Genomic DNA, 6,477 nt, shown 5'->3' with positions numbered 1-6,477 from the left:
TTTGTAGAAGATAGAATTTCCACATTTCAATATTCACAGAAATTACTCTACTATTCTCCACCCCTCCCCTGCCCTACCCTAACAGCACTACATTGGAGCCAGTTCCATTTTTGCATAAAGATGAGCAAATATCAGTCTGAATCCACAGATGTTTACATAATTATGACATAAGAAATAGCATTTTTAAGCAATGAGACTCTGGATAAAGCCTCAGGTGAGGTTATCTCAGAGGCCGTAGGAAGCACGCAGACAGATGAGGAGGTTTGGGGGTGGGGTGGAGGACCCAGAAGGAGACAGATGTGCTGGCAGTGGCCGACAAGCTCCCTTCTCAAATTAAATGGTTGGTAGAAGGAGGTGGACCTCGCTTGGAATCCCTTTACAACCACAGAAAGAGTGGAAATTGAGCATGGGCCATAGAGGCTTAAAGAATTTGGCAGAATGAATATAAGATAAAAGTGATGTGTCTGCTCTAGAAACAAATCTCATCTCTGACCAGAGATTTATCCCTGAGAATGCTGGCTGTGTTTACATGTGTCCTGTCGCTGGGAATGCGCATGCTCTCAGTTTCATTTTTCCTCTTAAAGAGGTTCTGTGTGTAAAATGTCCTGGGAGTCACCTTCCATATACTTCATCTGCCTCAGTAGCCCGGGTCATTCCCAGGAAAGCACATTGGGTTTTGCTCTTTACATATCTTGACAAACTCAGCCTCTGAGGCAATGCATATCGAACCAGCTGTAAGGACATTAAAATGAAAAGCTAGCATCTTCCCTGTGCAGTGAAATATTCACTTCAAGGCACACTTACCATTCAGTCTGAATTTAAAAGACACTGCTCGAATGCAAGTTGGAGTTAGTTTGAAAGTTAGTTCACTGCAGAATGCCCTGCAATCAAAGGGGACATTGCCCCTTAAATTTTGAAAGTGTCAGACATGCACCCCACCCGGTAGGACTATACTGATGACAGAGGATAAAATACACATGCATATTTATGACACTTACCTAGTGTTTCTAGGAAGGCTTTCTTCCAGGAACTCAAAAGCTTCACTAGAATCACCTCGGGGACTTCTGATGCTGGGGGAGTCCCCCTAGACTGCCTGGTTCACCTCTTTGCCTCTAGGCAGCCTGATCTCGACAGGTTCCCGCCTCTCCTCCTGCAGTCTCTGGGGGAAGGGGACTCGCAACCTTTATGATAACCCATCTAATAATGAGATTCCTCTGTTACCCTTGAAGCACATTTGTTCTTTCTTTAAAAGAGACTTTAATAGTCTGATCACAATTTATACACTCAGCCTGTTTTAAAGTCACCTTCTCAGCATGCTTTTCTTAAATACTACAAGCCATTCTTTTCAGGTCTCACTTTTGGATTATCGAGTTGATCTCCTGGTTTTCCTTTCTTCCAGGTGGAGTGGGGCCCTGGGGAGTAAGCATTGGGTGTTTAAAGGAGAGGCGTCTGGGGTCAAATAGACATCAGTGTGAGTGTTTTGAGTGTCAACTCCAGTATTTACTGGCTGTGATTTGGGGCAAATTACTTGGCCTCTTAAAGCTTTGGTTTCTTCATCTGTAAAATGAAGATAATATGGTTGTGACTCACTGAGTTGTCCTGAAGATTAAATGAGATGATAAAGAATTTATACCACGCTGGGCACAGAACTGTTTCTTCCACTACAATCTCTTCAGATATGGTCTTCCTTATATTCCAAAGGAGATATGTCTTTGAGAAGCTGTGCAAGAGTTCCAGTTTGAAAATGGGGTAGGGGTTTGGGTCCTTTGTGGCCCACACCTGTTCTGTTTAGTCCTAATTTCTTTCCATGTGGTCACTGTCCTTCCCATACCAGTTGTCAAATGTTTAGAAATGAATGAATTTTGAGTCAAGCTGGGAGCTAGCTGAAAGGATATGCAATCATCTTGAGGACATTATGCTAAGTGGAATGGATCCGTGACAAAAGGACAAGTACTCTGTAATTCCACATAGATGAGGTACCCAAAGGGGTCAGATTTATTGAGACAAAAAGTAGATAGCCCCAGCCAGATGTGTTGGGGTGGGGAAGAGATGAGGAGTTATTGTTCCATGGGTACAGAGTTTCAATTTGGAAAGATGAAAGAAGTTCTGGAGATGGCGATATATATGCACAGCAGAGTGAATGTTCTCAATGCCACTGAACTGTACACTTTAAAGTGGTAAATTTTATGTTATTCTATTTTATCACAATAAAAAGAATATATAATGGATAATTTCATTTCTGCAAACAGGAACTCCTTTGATACTGCAAATGATCAGTTTTCTTTAGTTTTACCGAGGCACATTTTGACATATTAGGCTCTCAGTCAATCAGCCAAAAATATATTCCCTGCTTGCTTGACCTCAGGGTGTGTCAGAGAATCACAGATGTGGTGAAAGACAGCTCTCTTGTCAATATAGTTGGGGAAAAAGTGAGCACTCAGGCAAAGGGAGGGGAAAACAGAGGAAGTCTTGAAGAAATCAGTTCTGTGCTCCTGCTGATTCCCGAGAAAAGGCAGGGGGAAAGAATGCGAGCTGGAGGCTGTGGAGGGTAGGAGAGAAGGTTGGAATAAGCAGACCCACCTTCTGGGCAGGAGAGAAGGGAGCCCCTCCAGGTGAGAGAGATGCCCCGCCCAACGCAGGCCCTGCTGTCTGAGGGCAGCTTCCAATTGAGTGGGTAAATGAGAGGCTTTCATGGGACCTGGGTAGGCAGGCAGAGAGGCCTTGAGAATGCAGTCAACAAGGAGCCAGTGTCGAACTAGAGAAAATAAGCCTTGTTTCAGCAAGACTTGTCTGTGGGCGGCAGGGAGAGGGGCGGAGTTCAGAGCGGCCTATCTTTTCTCTCTACGCGGCTGCATTGTTTCTGAGGACTTGTGCAATTCTTTTTGTCTCAAGGGCCCCCCTGCCCTGATTTGGATTTCTCTGTCTCCAAGAACCCGCTGAACGGATCTCAACTCACCCTCCTCGAACCACGTTTCCCTCCCCACTTCCCAGTTTCTGTTTTGGCAACACGTTTCAGACACACACACTTGAAACACTAATATTGTCTTGGCCTCCTGCCTCTCCTTCAATCTGCATATTGTAGACATCAAATCATTCTGTTTTTTTTTTTTTTTTTTTGACAGAGGCCTGGTTACAAGGGTAGGTAGTCTAGTGTTATGGAAACGAAGGAGAATAAGAACTTAAAAGGAGCCAGAGGATTTGGCAATGAGGTGATCACCGGTGACTCTTCTGACATTGTTTTCAGTGTAACGTTAGGAGCATGTGTGAGACCCTAGTGATGAGGCAGGGAATTGGTAGGCAAAACACGGCTGAGGAGGGCACAGCACCTTGCCCAGGTTTATTTCTGTTCAGGACGTGCGTTCATTTCAAGGGTAAGATACGCAAGAAGATTCTGCTGAGGCTAAGCTGCTTCAGTCGTGTCCAACTCTGTGCAACCCCATAGACGGCAGCCCACCAGGCTCCCCCGTCCCTGGGGTTCTCAAGGCAAGAACACTGGAGTGGGTTGCCGTTTTCTTTCTCCAGTGTATGCAAGTGAAAAGGGAAAGTGAAGTTGCTCAGTCGTGTCCGACTCTTAGCGACCCCATGGACTGCAGCCCACCAGGCTCCTCTGTCCATGGGAGTTTCCAGGCAGGAGTACTGGAGTGGGGTGCCACTGCAAGAAGATTCTGCTCACCCAATAACGCAGTCCAGCATCTGAGCCTCTTCCCTGCCTTCCTTCCACATTTCCTGGAGGGTGGTGGAGGGGTGGCGGTGGGGACTTACTTGCCCTCCTGTTCTCTCTGCAGTAAATGAACACTCATCTGAACTTCACTACCGCACAGAGGAATGTGTAGCAAGGACTTGGCATCACACATGGTGCAGATATAAAGAATAATGCGGTTTCCCCCTCCATGATTCTTTTGTCCAGATTATTCACCTTTTTTTTTCTTTAAACAAAAGCTTGTTCTTAAATGTACAGTAGGTGCCAAGACAACACTGGATTCCAGCTATAGGTGGCAACAGATATCATGGCTGGGAATCCAGATGTTTAAACAGGAATGGAACTAAGGGTCATCACGGCCTCCGGCACAAGGAACAGCTTACTTTTTGTCAGATTTCTTAATTCCACCCATGGCCAGGAAGCCTTTCACCGCGGCCTTTGCTTTTAGCTCCTTGAGTGTCTTCTGCCCCTCCTTCTGTTTTCCCTTGATGCCTTGTCTTCCTTGTCCATGTCCTTGGCCTGCTTCTTGAGCTGCTTCAGCGGCTTCTTCTGCCACCTTCTCGGCCCAACATGGTGCCTGCTGCCCCTCCCCAGACCCTGCCGTAGGACTGTTCACCTTCTTGAATTAAATAACTTTTGAGCATTACTGAGTTCATTATATATATATATATATATATATATATATATATATATATATATATATATATATGTTTTTTTTTAGTCCATTGTTGTCAAAACCACACCTATTAATGACCCAAGAAAGCAAAAGAGAAAAACCAAGAATTTGATTTTCTGGATAATGGAGTTTTCACTGCTGTCCAGAATATCCCTTTACACTTGGCTCTTCCGCTCAGGCTCTTGGGCTGCACACCAGATAGAGCTGGCAACAGCAGCCCCTCGGTCAGCCACCCGGCCCAGATCCCCAGGCCACGCTGCGTTGCCTGCACCTGCCTTCTGAGCCCTGGCTGTGGGCTCATGGCCCCACACTTGCTGGGGCCTGTCACACTCGGACTCCTCCTTGACGTTTTTTGTAGAAGCTTCTGGTCACTCTGCTCTCCTGCCCTCTGGTGTGGGCCTCCTTGTCTCTGGGCAGAAGGTGAAGCTTTGGATATGTTGACAGTCAGTGGTTCACAGATGTGACATCATTTAAGAAAAAAAAAAGAAAAACAACATGAATCAGACCCTGTAACTTATCCACTTAAAACTGTTCCCGGGGCTCTTATTCCTCCCTTCTGAAATCCTTTACTTTGGTCACTCCGACTTGCTTTCCACTTCCTGAGTCTGTCTGTTCTCTTTCACCACTGAGCCCTTGTAAGCAGCCATTCCACCCTCAATTTTTTTGCCCTGGAGGGCCCCCAAAGCATGAAAGACATTCCACAGGGCCCACACTGCAATCCAGGCTGGATGGAATATCGAAAGAAGCCAATGGCTATTCCAGAAGGACTGTGAATAGCAGTTTATGGGGAAGGGAGCAAAGCCGGGTCAAGTATATGGTGGGGAACTTGGTCTCTCAGCAGAGGGATCTTACGGATAAGCGACAGGATCTTTTGTTTCTTACTTGCAGCATGCAGCAGTTAAATAAATAAAATATTAATAAAAAGAAAAATGATAGTGATTGTTTCCAAAGTTTCTGGCATTTGACTGCAGAGCTCTGTGGTCACTGCTGAATTATTTCAAGGTGTTGGTGAATCCAAACACTGCCTATAGAATAAATGTTCCACATATAACTTTTTCATGTATATTGATATTGAAATGAATAAAATGCAAATTTACTTTAAAGTATAACTGAGTTCACTGTTACTTAAAAAAAAAAAGATGGTGTATTTTCTCAAACAGTACCTTCTAAAGGTATAATTTGAAGTCAGCGTGTTCAGATTTTCAAGAAATCTAGTGCAAATCCTAGCTTCACCATTGTATGATGTTTTTTAACCTTTTTAATTTCTGTTCCACCTATTGAATGGACTTTATAATTCCAGACTTATCATATTATTGTGAAATTTCAATGGCGTATTAAATACTGCAGTTTATAAATATGTTCCACAATACTTAATTGCAAGAAATGTGTGAGAATCCTTTCTTGTTTTTTGAAAACCAGACAGAGTCAGCAGAAATCCCTGTCATCCACCAAAATGGTGTGCAAGTCAGTCATAGGATGCAGTGATGTTCTTGTTGCTAAATATTTAACAACTGGGATGCTGGATTTAGTTTGGATACAGGTATCAGTTGATAGTTTCAGTTTTATTGCTCAGTCATATGGAAGTGATATAATAAAGCTGTGTTTTGGAACTTCATTAATTTGTAACATCAGTAGATATAAGTATCTTCCTTACTGAATTGGAAAACAGTTTTGAATATTAAAGAATATTAAAAAATTTTTTTTTGTGCTACTCAAACACAACTCCAGGCAACAAATAAAACACAATTTTAAGTTTAATTTCCATTATTAACATTTTATCCATCACTTTCTTAAGTCTAAACTGAGGGTCAGCAAAATTTTTCTGTAAAGGACCAGGTAGGCAGGCCATATCATCTTTCTTTCTTTTAAATTAATTTTCATTGGAGTATAGTTACTTTTCAAATGTTGTATTAGTTTTTGCTGTACAGCAAAGTGAATTGTATATCCCCTCTTTTTTGGATTTACTTCCTATTAAGGTCAGCACAGAGCCCTGAGTGGAGTGTCCTGTGCTATATAGTAGTTGCTCATTAGTTATCTGTTTTATACATAGTAGTGTATATATCTCTGTTTCAGCTACACAATTCCATTGTTGCAGAAAGGA

The 6,477-nt window shown here is 43.2% G+C and overlaps 1 pseudogene; it reads right to left on the bottom strand.

The window, feature by feature from the left end:
• Positions 1-4,079: 4,079 nt before the first annotated feature.
• Positions 4,080-4,272, bottom strand: LOC138445130 (translation machinery-associated protein 7-like; annotated as a pseudogene).
• Positions 4,273-6,477: the final 2,205 nt, after the last annotated feature.

Source organism: Ovis canadensis, chromosome 8, assembly GCF_042477335.2.
Source record: "Ovis canadensis isolate MfBH-ARS-UI-01 breed Bighorn chromosome 8, ARS-UI_OviCan_v2, whole genome shotgun sequence".
Lineage (NCBI taxonomy): Eukaryota > Metazoa > Chordata > Mammalia > Artiodactyla > Bovidae > Ovis > Ovis canadensis.
This window is presented reverse-complemented; position numbering and strand designations above follow the sequence as displayed.